Genomic DNA, 13,131 nt, shown 5'->3' on the forward strand with positions numbered 1-13,131 from the left:
TTAACCATATTTCTCTCTGCTAGTATTTCTGGTATTTTTTTGTTTTACACTGATCGGTGTTAGAGACTAAGAGCTGTTATCCTACCTAAACTCATTTCAAAGCCCAGTCCTAAGGTAAACTACCACCCCCCAGGATGCCACCCACAACAGCCGGCTAACACACAGGTACCTACTTACTGCTAGGTGAACCACAGGGGCAGTAGGTGCAAGGAAACGTAGCCAACGTTACCACCAGGCCGGGGGTCAAACTACAGACACTAAGTGAGCTGAGTGCGCAACCAACCGAGCTACGGACGGCAGGTAAATCATGCAAAATTTTACAGTCAGTATACACTTTACATTCCAATGTGCTTCTCAATACTAATTTTTATATAGATATACTTTTCCAGTCTAAAAGACCTAGACGACGGGGCGATGATCCCTGGCAATATTTGCAGATAACTCTTGTGTTTATGTTATGCACGCGTATAATACTAATGTGCGTGCATAACAGTGTGAAGTGCTGAAGGAAGAATACCTGGAGAGGATTTCGAGGGGGTCAACGCCCCAGCGGCCCGGTCTATGATCAGGCCTCGCGGAGGATCAGGGCCTGATGAACCAGGGTGTTACTGCTGGCTGCAATCAAGCCGACGTACAAACTACACCCCGGCTCAAAGTTTGTGTAATAAATCTGTTGCTGTTAAAAAGCCAAAGAAGGAGTCTGTGTCAAAGGTGGAGCCGTCAGCGAGGAGGGAAGATATTGTAGTTAGAGCAGTGACTACGTCGAAGGTAAATCATGTGCTTGTTGGTAGATAGGACGGTGTAATAAGGCAAACTGAAATTGGAACGTGACAGTACTCAGAGTGGAATTGGGCGCCTCTCCATGAGATACCCGTGAGTGAGACGCGTGTGACCGATGCAGACAGGAAACGTAGTCTCCCAACCACGACATCGATGATGAGAAGACCAGAATCCTAAAAACGGCTTGATAGAATATAATGTTATGAATCAAATGAGAGCAATATTGTTGCCAACGGTCGTGAAGGTATCTAAAGATTAAAGCAAAATACTCTGAGAATGGAATACCCGTATATGACACGTGAAGGTCATGTAACGCTGACCGCGCAGCTGAGTCTACCTGTTCGTGGCAGTAAACATCAACATGACCAGGGAATCAGCAGAAAATGATTTCTTTGTTTTTGCTAGAAATGCGACGCACCCAAAGTTGGTTACAAAGAACTATGGGATGAAACCTGGACGCAATACGTAAAATCGCTATGAAAATTGTTTACACTTCAGCAGTCAAAATGTTAGAATAGTTTAATAAATGACCTCGCACAACGCTGTCCGGGAACTGCCGCAAACCCGACACCGTTCGACCATTGATTTAAACTTCAACGGCATAAGAAGTGATTAAGAAAAAGGGAGCGAGAAGCTGCTGTGGGTATTTGAGCTTTCGCGCACAGCAGTGGGGAAAAACAGATTCGAACTGTCTGAACTTCCCAAGGGTGAAGAGAAATCTGACCGCATCACGTTCAGGAATCCGGGAACCGTACAGGTATAATGGTGTATTAGAGACATCAGAACATCTAGTAAAATTATCTGGTGCTTTTTAGTACCAGAAAATTTAAGCCATGAGTAGTGGCCCAATGGAAAATACGGGCGATAGCATTCTGGAGAGAGAGCACTTAACTCCTGCACAAGCTATAGCAAAATCATCAACAAAGTGATGACCAAATTTTAGCGAGGCAGCAGATGTCTGCTGCCTCGTCTGAAGGCTGAGCAAGGCGGCAAAGAGTAAGGGTTCGAAGGGTTAAATAAATTAAGAGGATTAGTAGACGAAGAAAACGGAAAAGCTTTGTCGGGAAGGAGAAATATCTCAAGTTAACAGAGATCTTGATTTAAAAGTTCAACCAAAGGTAGTTTGATAATCTGTAAAAACATTATGTAAGTTGCATTCAAAGCAGTTTTGAAAAGTTCCTCAGCACTGCTCACTATTTAATATTACAGTATTTTAGAAAATATAGAAAATCCCAGTCCAGAGATATAACAAAAGCATATCCAAACCTGGCTTAATTTTTAGCTAATATTTTAAAAACTCGTACCAGTGACCATGGAAAAATTTGCCACCCGCATGAGAGCTAATGTAATTAATGTAATCTTCATAACTGGTGGTGCCAATGCACAATGAAATGTATTCTCTAAATGTACAAAATTTCCTTAATAAACCTTTATATTATTTTTTTGAACATTATCGTGTACCAGGTTACATGACTCGTTTAAAGCCATCTCCGGTTTTATATGTATTGCATTTTGGGTAAATAAAACGGTTATACAATGAAAGTGTCCTGGACCTAATTATCTTAACCACAGCAAGTTATGCTATTAGTAATGAGCGCTAAACCAGGAAGGGTCATAAAGCACCTGGAAATGGAAGGCAATAAGGTTAGATTCAATGACGATGGTGGTTAAATAAAATTATTTTTAATAGTGTCCCTTATCAGCACAATGGAGCCTGAGAGTAAGACACATGTGCAACATCTGGGTATCTTTATTGTAGACGTTTCGCCATCCAGTGGCTTTATCAATACAAATTCTAGGACATAACTTGAAGACAGTAGAACTATGTACAGAAGATGAGGTAATCAGTCCCTCAACCTAGGAATAGGTGCGAACAGCACCATAGTCGTGGTGCTGTTCGCACCTACTCCTAGGTTGAGGGACTGATTACCTCATCTTCTGTACATAGTTCTACTGTCTTCAAGTTATGTCATAGAATTTGTATTGATAAAGCCACTGGATGGCGAAACGTCTACAATAAAGATACCCAGATGTTGCACATGTGTCTTACTCTCATCTTGTCGGTATTATATACCATTCGTACACACAATGGAGCCTCTTGAACGCGCCATTACTAAGGCAACAAGGTTTGGCCTTAAATGGGGTAGGAGGGGGTGGAGTAGTTGAAGGGTTGAAGGGGAGGGAGGGAAGAAAAGCTCAAGATCCAAGGATTTTATTTAGCCATCTCCGTTTAGGTGCCCTGATATAGGAGATAGATTCTCTTGATCCGAGAAACTAGACTCGACCTTCTCTTGGACTGAACCTGAATGTCTGTCATTACGAAGGTTGATTGAGGAAAAGCTCTCGTTGTTCATCCCATTCCATTGAGATTCTTGGTGGCAGTGTTTGCCGTGGAATGTGGATCCACCCTCTGGAGTCCCGGAGGGCGGCTTAGTGTCCTTCGGGTGTATCTGAAGGATGCCTGTCAGTTCCGGGATGTGGTGGTCTTGTGGCGGGCTTCCGCCCACCCTCTTCTAATCGCCGAGGTGGCTCTGTAAATGTGAAGTTATCCTGCATTGCCAGTTTACCGGCGGGAAGGGCAGGGCAGGGTACAGGTTCCACCTCATCTAATAGCCCTCAGACACACACACACACACACACACACCTAGTTGAACTCACCTAGTTGTGGTTTTAGGGGTCGAGCCACAGCTCCTGGCCCCGCCTCTTCACTGGCCGCTACTGGATCACTCTTCCCGCTCCATGACCTTTATCATACTTCAGCTTTAAGAAGAGGTATGATAAAGTTCATGGAGCGGGAAGAGTGACCCAGTAGCGGCCAGTGAAGAGGCGGGGCCAGGAGCTGTGAATCGACCCCTGCAACCACAACTAGGAGAGTACAACTGGGTGAGAACACACACACACACACACACACACACACAGACACATACAACTAGGTAAGTACACACACACACAACTAGGTGAGTACACACCTTCTCTTGGACTGAACCTGAATGTCTGTCATTACGAAGGTTGATTGAGGAAAAGCTCTCGTTGTTCATCCCATTCCATTGAGATTCTTGGTGGCAGTGTTTGCCGTGGAATGTGGATCCACCCTCTGGAGTCCCGGAGGGCGGCTTAGTGTCCTTCGGGTGTATCTGAAGGATGCCTGTCAGTTCCGGGATGTGGTGGTCTTGTGGCGGGCTTCCGCCCACCCTCTTCTAATCGCCGAGGTGGCTCTGTAAATGTGAAGTTATCCTGCATTGCCAGTTTACCGGCGGGAAGGGCAGGGCAGGGTACAGGTTCCACCTCATCTACATTACTGGCCGCACTGAGGGCACTCTTGGGCCCTCAGTGCGGCCGGAAAAGTAAGAGAAAAAAAAACTCAACCATGGAGTCCCATGTCCATGAAATTCCTCCTCCCAGATACCTTTCTCCCGTGGTATCTTCACGACACTGCCTCCTCTTTAGACCATTCTTCGGACCTCTAACAAACCGGTACCTTCTTTGGGTGACATCATTGCCCACCTCTGGTGCAGAGGTTCTGTCTGACCCTCTTGATACGTCTGACCTCTGCTCGTTTTTGACCATGTTTCCGGCTTCATCCTCTACAATGCGACGATTTTCAGATTGTTAGTTGGTTTCAGGACGAACTACCACTTGTCTCTCACCTTAACGACCATTAGCGGACGACATCGCTACCTCTCACTCTTCCCACAAACGACCAGCACGACACTTTCTTTATACTACGTTTCATGGTACACAATGGACTAAGTTCTTCACTGTACAACCGATATCTCCCACTGACTATCTTTCAGATCACATAATCAGCAAGGCACTCTACGCCATGTTGGTCAAAATGTTTCATGCTAAGAGTGGTGCACGCATCGTCATAGCGCAAAATGCTAGACAGGCTCGCAATCTTTCTATTCTTACCTTCATTGACTATATTCCTGACAGATTCATAAACATTATTCTCGACTCTTGCAGTGAAGCGGAACAAAAGTTCTTCCATATACCACTCTTCGACGTATTATTATTATTATAATAAAAAAGAAGCGCTAAGCCACAAGGGCTATACAGCGCACTCTTCGACGTAATTTCCTAACTTGTGATGCAGACTTTATGGAACGACTTGAGCTCAAAGACTTCCCAGTTCTTAAAGTGAGCATTTAACGTAATATCTGCCAGGGGGGCAGAGACTTTCCCTACAATATAGCCTGGTTAACTTTTGACTGCCGTGCACTTTCATCCTCTGTTAACATTTGCGGTACACCTTTATAAGTACGAGAATTGATCCCCACACCACAACTATGTAAAAATTGCTGGCGCTTTGGGCACCTGGCGAAATATTGCAGGACTATGGCAGAGTGCCCGGCCTGTGGTGCTGCTGACCATACCAATCCATCTAGCAGCCAACCATCCTCTTGTCTTAATTGTAACGAGGCTCACTCGACTTATTCTCGCCGTTGTAAAGTTTTCTTAAATTAACGAGAAATCAGCTGTCTCAGACAAAGAAGGTACAATAGCGCCTCGTACACAGAAGGTTGGGTTCTTGGCTGTCACTACAGCGAAAATCACTAGTGAAATTAGCATTTTTTCGCTTTCAAATGCACATAAAAAGCCTGAAAACATTAAGTGAGCAAGAGAGCTAGGTCTAAAGAATGCATATAGTGCCCACATTACTTACATTAAAATATTTTTGTACTTATAGTGAGCAGTGAATATATTTATTGTAGGAAGCCTGAATAAATGAATGGGTATAATTGAAAATGCTGTATCAACAGAACGCTGCAAAACGAGGCCCTCCTGTACCTCTTGTGCCATGGCAGTCTCAGAAATGTTCTTAGCACCACTTTTTCCACCAGCTATTAATGATCTGGTCTCTGTTCTCCCGTCTAAAATTTGGTCATCACTTTGTTGATGACTTTGCTATAGCTTGTGCAGGAGTTAACTCCTCTCTCTTCAGAATGCTATCGCCCGTGTTTTCCATTGGGCCACTACTCGCGGATTAAATTTTCTGGTACTAAAAAGCACCAGATTACTTTTACTAGATGTTCTGTTGTCTCTAATACTCTGATTTGATTCATAACATTATATTCTATCAAGCCGTGTTTAGGATTCTGGTCTTCTCATCATCGATGTCGTGGTTGGGAGACTACGGGTGGCCCGGTGGTCTGGTGGCTAAAGCTCCCGCTTCACACACGGAGGGCCCGGGTTCGATTCCCGGCGGGTGGAAATTCCGACACGTTTCCTTACACCTATTGTCCTGTTCACCTAGCAGCAAATAGGTACCTGGGTGTTAGTCGACTGGTGTGGGTCGCATCCTGGGGGACAAGATTAAGGACCCCAATGGAAATAAGTTAGACAGTCCTCGATGACGCACTGACTTTCTTGGGTTATCCTGGGTGGCTAACCCTCCGGGGTTAAAAATCCGAACGAAATCTTATCTTATCTTATCTTGTCTTTGCATTGGTCACACACGTCTCACTCACGGGTATCTCATGGAGGCGCGCCCAGTTCCACTCTGAGAACTGTCAGGTTCCAATTTCAGTTTGCCTTATTACACTGTCCTATCTACCAGTGAGCACATGATTTATATTCGACGTTGTCACTGCTCTAACTACAGTATCTTTCCTCCTCGCTGGCGGCCCCACCTTTGACAGACTCCCTCCTTGACTTTTTGACGGCAGCAGATTTATTACACAAACTTTGAGCCGGGGTGTAGTTTGTACGTCGTCTTGCGTGCGGCCAGCAGTAACAGCCTGGTTGACCAGGTCCTGATCCACCGCGAGGCCTGATCATAGACCGGGCCGCTGGGGCGTTGACCCCCTGAAATCCTCTCCCAGGTGTACTTCCTTTAGCAGTTCACACTGCCCTTACTAACTCTACCTCTATTATATTCTACACCCAGGCTAGTCTCTCGAGTATATTAAACGTTTCGCACACCCTACCCTGCAGCGCTGTATGACGCTTCTGAGTTTAGCGCTTAGTTTTCATAATAATAATAATAATTATACAAATGCTTGGGAAGCGGTGAGCCGAGGTGAACCCGACAGTCTAGGAAAGTTATACAGAGCTCGGCAGGATGTAGGGAAGTTGGTCCTCTTTTAACATGAAACCTCACTGTTTAGACCAGCATTTCTCAAATGGGGTTTCCCGGAACCCTAGGGTTCCGCGAGAGGTCGCTAGAGATTCTGAGAGAAATAATGATAAATAGGCCAATCACATGTAAATTAATTTTTGAGTCATTTTTAAGTTTAATTTTATATTCGTAATTTTACTATACACGTATGTCATATTCTTGGAAAATTCTTGGGTATTAAATATAAAGTCTTTAATGTGTTATATCATTTAAAAGTATAATCACAAGGAATAATATTTACCGACATCTATACGGCACCAGCGTGAAACCGCCTTTAGTGTTGAGTGGAGGAGCTGTTCGTGACGGACTCGTGTATCCAGTCACTCACTTGAGTCACTTCCAAAGAGCTTAAAAGTAAAGCAAATTTCGAGTCTTATTGAAACCCACCTGGAAGAACTGTGGATGAAAATATAACTCTATTTTTCCCCCCCTTTCAACACTAGTGTATGACTGAGGGATCCATATTCTGAATCATCTGCTCATTCTGAAAACTTGACTTTAAGAGAAGAGGAAGAACTTTGTGAGCTGCAGTCTGATCGTACACTTAAGATGAGATTTACTGACCCATCCATGGATAACTTCTGGATTTCTTTGAAAAAAAGAGTAACCCTGTCATTCGTAGGAAAGCAGTGAGTATATTGCTGCAGTTGTCAACCTGTTGCGTATGTGAGCAAACTTTTTCGTATTTAACAAGTATCAAAAGCAAAGACCGAAATCGTTTCCTTTGAGTTGAAGATGAAATCCGTGAGTGTTTATCTAAAGTTCGACCCAGAATAAAATATTTGTGTGCCAAAAGGCAACCACAGATTCACGTTAGAAGAGCAAATTTTATCTAAATTGCCTTCAAAAAATAACATTTCCTTGACCCATGTATTTGTTCATGTGACATTTTTCCTTGATTTACCTTATTCCTTCTCAACATTGTCAATCAACGATTAAGTTATTGTTATTTTCGTTCTGTTATATATGATGTTGGTTATTTGTTTATTTTTTTGTTTAGAGATATGGTTAATTTTTTGGGTATTAATAAAAACCTTCGATGACGTCTCTTGAACAGACAGTTTGATTTCAGTTATTTTTTTTTTTTGTGCATTGTCAATAAACTTGAGAAAATCGTGAGTTATTTTTGCTTAAACCAGGTATCAGAAAAAATATCTTTTCCTACTGAACTTCAAGTTATAAAAGAGAGAGATATTAATGATATATAATAATTTTTATGTAGGGGTTCCCTGAGACATGAAAATTATTTCACTGGTTCTGCAAGGGTACTCCTCAAGGGAGGTTCTTTGATGCTGGTGAGGGGCTCTTGATCTAGGGAATTGGAGCAATGCTCCGGTTCCCTGAATTATCTAAATACCTTCCATTACACCCCCCCATATGCGCTGTATAATTTTTCGAGTTCAGCGCTTCCCCATAATAATAAAAATCTGCAAGGGTACAAACGTTGAGAAACGCTGATTTAGACTAATGTCGATCAATGATCAGGAACACACAACCTCACTCACCTGTTCGCAGGTGTTCCTGTCCTCAGTGTAGCTTTGGTGCTAATGGTCGAGGATCATATTTTAACTGTTTGCTCTCGGCTTGGGTCTTTCCTCTTTCATGTTTATATATATATATATATATATATATATATATATATATATATATATATATATATATATATATATATATATATATATATATATATTTTTTATTATCACACTGGCCGATTCCCACCAAGGCAGGGTGGCCCGAAAAAGAATAACTTTCACCATCATTCACTCCATCACTGTCTTGCCAGAAGGGTGCTTTACACTACAGTTTTTAAACTGCAACATTAACACCCCTCCTTCAGAGTGCAGGCACTGTACTTCCCATCTCCAGGACTCAAGTCCGGCCTGCCGGTTTCCCTGAACCCCTTCATAAATGTTACTTTGCTCACACTCCAACAGCACGTCAAGTATTAAAAACCATTTGTCTCCATTCACTCCTATCAAACACGCTCACGCATGCCTGCTGGAAGTCCAAGCCCCTCGCACACAAAACCTCCTTTACCCCTTCCCTCCAACCCTTCCTAGGCCGACCCCTACCCCGCCTTCCTTCCACTACAGACTGATACACTCTTGAAGTCATTCTGTTTCGCTCCATTCTCTCTACATGTCCGAACCACCTCAACAACCCTTCCTCAGCCCTCTGGACAACAGTTTTGGTAATCCCGCACCTCCTCCTAACTTCCAAACTACGAATTCTCTGCATTATATTCACACCACACATTGCCCTCAGACATGACATCTCCACTGCCTCCAGCCTTCTCCTCGCTGCAACATTCATCACCCACGCTTCACACCCATATAAGAGCGTTGGTAAAACTATACTCTCATACATTCCCCTCTTTGCCTCCAAGGACAAAGTTCTTTGTCTCCACAGACTCCTAAGTGCACCACTCACTCTTTTTCCCTCATCAATTCTATGATTCACCTCATCTTTCATAGACCCATCCGCTGACACGTCCACTCCCAAATATCTGAATACATTCACCTCCTCCATACTCTCTCCCTCCAATCTGATATTCAATCTTTCATCACCTAATCTTTTTGTTATCCTCATAACCTTACTCTTTCCTGTATTCACCTTTAATTTTCTTCTTTTGCACACCCTACCAAATTCATCCACCAATCTCTGCAGCTTCTCTTCAGAATCTCCCAAGAGCACAGTGTCATCAGCAAAGAGCAGCTGTGACAACTCCCACTTTGTGTGTGATTCTTTATCTTTTAACTCCACGCCTCTTGCCAAGACCCTCGCATTTACTTCTCTTACAACCCCATCTATAAATATATTAAACAACCACGGTGACATCACACATCCTTGTCTAAGGCCTACTTTTACTGGGAAAAAATTTCCCTCTTTCCTACATACTCTAACTTGAGCCTCACTATCCTCGTAAAAACTCTTCACTGCTTTCAGTAACCTACCTCCTACACCATACACTTGCAACATCTGCCACATTGCCCCCCTATCCACCCTGTCATACGCCTTTTCCAAATCCATAAATGCCACAAAGACCTCTTTAGCCTTATCTATATATATATATATATATAGATAAGGCTATATAGCCTATATATATATATATATATATATATATATATATATATATATATATATATATATATATATATATATATATATATATATATATATATATATATATATATAATTAGAGCCGCGTGTAGATCGCTGAACTTTTAAAAGCGTCTTTTCCCGTCACTAATTTAATGGAGTATATACTTTGTTGGTTATTTTAACTTTGTACAATAGTATTTAATGAACCTTTGTTGCTTCGTGTTGGTTTTCTTTTTATTGCATAGTTTATTTTATTCTTCTTGTGCTGAGTGACTCCAAGAATGTCATCTCTCACAACCACCCCTTCCTTACCTTCTTTACATGTGGCCTTATCAGTGGTGAAACTTTTTCTGTGCAGGATCCGTGCTGACAGTGGTCGTACGCTCGTGTTGATCCAGCAGTGATCACCTTCGGGTCAACCATTTCCTCACAATATGCCAGACATCCCTCTATCAAGACATTGTATTTTGTTGCGTCTCTGGACACTTAAGTGTTCAGGGAAATAAACTTATTTCTGTGCTCTCTGCGATACAGGACTCTTCAATTTCTCGTAAAATTGCCCTTGGCTGACGACCAGTAAGCTTTGAGAGACTTTCCGGGTATAACTAACATTCCACCACCTTTTGTCTGATAGTTCTGTTTTTCAAATGGTCTGTAGGGTTCATAATAGTCCCCTTTTCCGACACCCGGATCCTCTCACCCTTGACTACTTTTCTTACCATTCCCACCCGAATTCGTTGTTGGTTCTAGAATATTAGATGAGATCAGTTTCTTTAACCAACTGACTTTTCCTTAGCATTTTTGTTCCCTGCACTTGCTTTTTCTCTACCGTTTAGCCCATGACAGTAAATATGATTATATTCTCACCGGTAGACTGAAGTATGCCTTTCGTGAATGGGCAGATGTTTGATTTCCTAAGACCCTGATTTGTATAGTGTGATGGCCCCCAAATTCAGAAAGTTGATATTATTTAATAGTAAAGGAAGGAGAGGTTAAGTGACAATATTTTGTGGTCGCTGGTGTGAGACCTGGTGTTCTCCTCCTCCTTAAAGTTTAACAATACTTCTTACTCCGGCGAATGAACTGGGAAATGTAGATAAACTGTGGATATGGATGGACTGGTAATCTAAGCTGTGGTTACAGATAAACTTCAAAGTTTTCCCTCACTATAAACCTTTAACCAACACTTTACCCACCATGTTGTACATGAATGGTACACAATACCGACAAGATGAATTACACACACACGTACAAAGTCTGGGTATCTATATTTTTAGATGCTGTATGACCCTGGTGGGTTTAGCGCTTGGTTATGATTGTAATAGTAATATATGTATGACCTTGGTGGTCTGGCGCTTAATATATTTGTAGACGTTACGCCAGCCGGTGACTTTATCAATACAATACAAGGATATAATGTGAAGAATGTAGAATTATATACAAATGATGATGTAATCAGTCCCTCAGCTAAATGTAGAATTATATATACACAATGAAGTAATCAGTCCTCCTGTTGAGGGACTGATTACCTCATCTTTTGTATACAGTTCTACATTCTTCACATTATATCCTTGTACTGATAAAACCACTGGCTGGTGAAACGTCTATAAATGAAGATACCCAGATGTTGCACATGTCTAATTCTTCAGCTACCCACTATACTGAATAAACTGATTTGCTTTCCTCCACTCCCTTCCTCAGCTTTTCATTCCTCTTCTTCTTCTCTTCGACTTTCGACACTGACCGTTTTTAATATCGCATTTTGTTTCGTTCGCCTTGTGATGATGTTGACATGTATTTCCTCAGTTTTGTTTGTACTTCCGTTGCTTTGTGGGGCACCGTACCTTGTGTAAAACTTTTGTTTATCAAATAGTTGTTTACGTATTTAGAGAGAGTTGTGTTGTAACGTGGTTTCTTTGGTGTAACACAAACTATGACTGGTAAGCTAGCGGAAGACCTAGGTCATGTGACCAAAAGCTCCAATGGCGAGTCATCATTTGACTAAGACTTGAGTCAGGAGACGCTTGTCCTGTTTCCTGACGAAACTTGCATAACCTAACCTTCGTTGTAACAAAGCGCTATCGTTGCTCGGTTGCCCACTTTATCTTTATTGCGCTCATGGTTTTATTGTAATAATTTTTGGTACCACTACTGATATTTTGCACCGTACTATCTGAGCCTTCATTATTTGTTTGTACCTCAACTGCAAAAGACTTTTTAGTGTGATAAATATGTCGACCGAGGCTCGGGGTACATGCACCTCCCGTCTATAACGACCAGTTCTCAGGTGCTCCTGCCTCTCTGTGTACCTGTGTACCTTGTGACGCGCCGCTGTGTATTATAATTCAAGTTTGTCTACCACTTTGCGGCTTTGGATAATTTTTTTTAACTAAAGTTACTGATCTCGAGGGAGAACTTTAAGTTTTTTGACGTTAATAATTTAATGGGATTATTTTTCCTGACGTCAGGTATTTTAAGCTGGTATGATAGTACTTCTTTTATTCGCAATGGTAAATTTTGCTTTTTCTCCTTTTCCATTTTAATTACTGTTTCCATCTTTACTACAGTTTCTTAAATTCGTAAAGCTTATCAGCATGTTTTGTTTTATGATTACCCAAGAAGTTGTTGACAACTGACACATAACTGCATCATGCAGAAACTTCAGCACCATTCATACATTTTGTGAAAATAGAATTCTTGATAAGTTTTCGAGTTTGAGGACGATCAACGATTTCAACTTTAAAATTTTACATACTTAGTCCTGGGAACGATCTACAACTTTGTCCAAGACCTTAACGAATTGCTTGATTAACCCTAACTTAATGAGGAATAGTGGCAGAATAATATTATTCCCTGTCAGTCAATGGCTCGTTAATGAAGTTTGCTGGACCTACAGTCATGTTTTCTCTTGAAGGCCAAGTCACATTTGTCCAATGATCAGCCTTCACCCTACTGTCCCTCAAACAAGTGAAACAAAGGCAGTTTGCATATCCACTCTGTTGCCCAAGTAAGAAGTTTACCATCTTCAGATCAACAAGCAAGAAGTTTACCATCTTCAGATCAACAAGCAAGAAGTTTACCATCTTCAGATCAACAAACAAGAAGTTTACCATCTTCAGATCAACAAG

Source organism: Cherax quadricarinatus, chromosome 7, assembly GCF_038502225.1.
Source record: "Cherax quadricarinatus isolate ZL_2023a chromosome 7, ASM3850222v1, whole genome shotgun sequence".
NCBI classification, from domain to species: Eukaryota; Metazoa; Arthropoda; class Malacostraca; order Decapoda; family Parastacidae; genus Cherax; species Cherax quadricarinatus.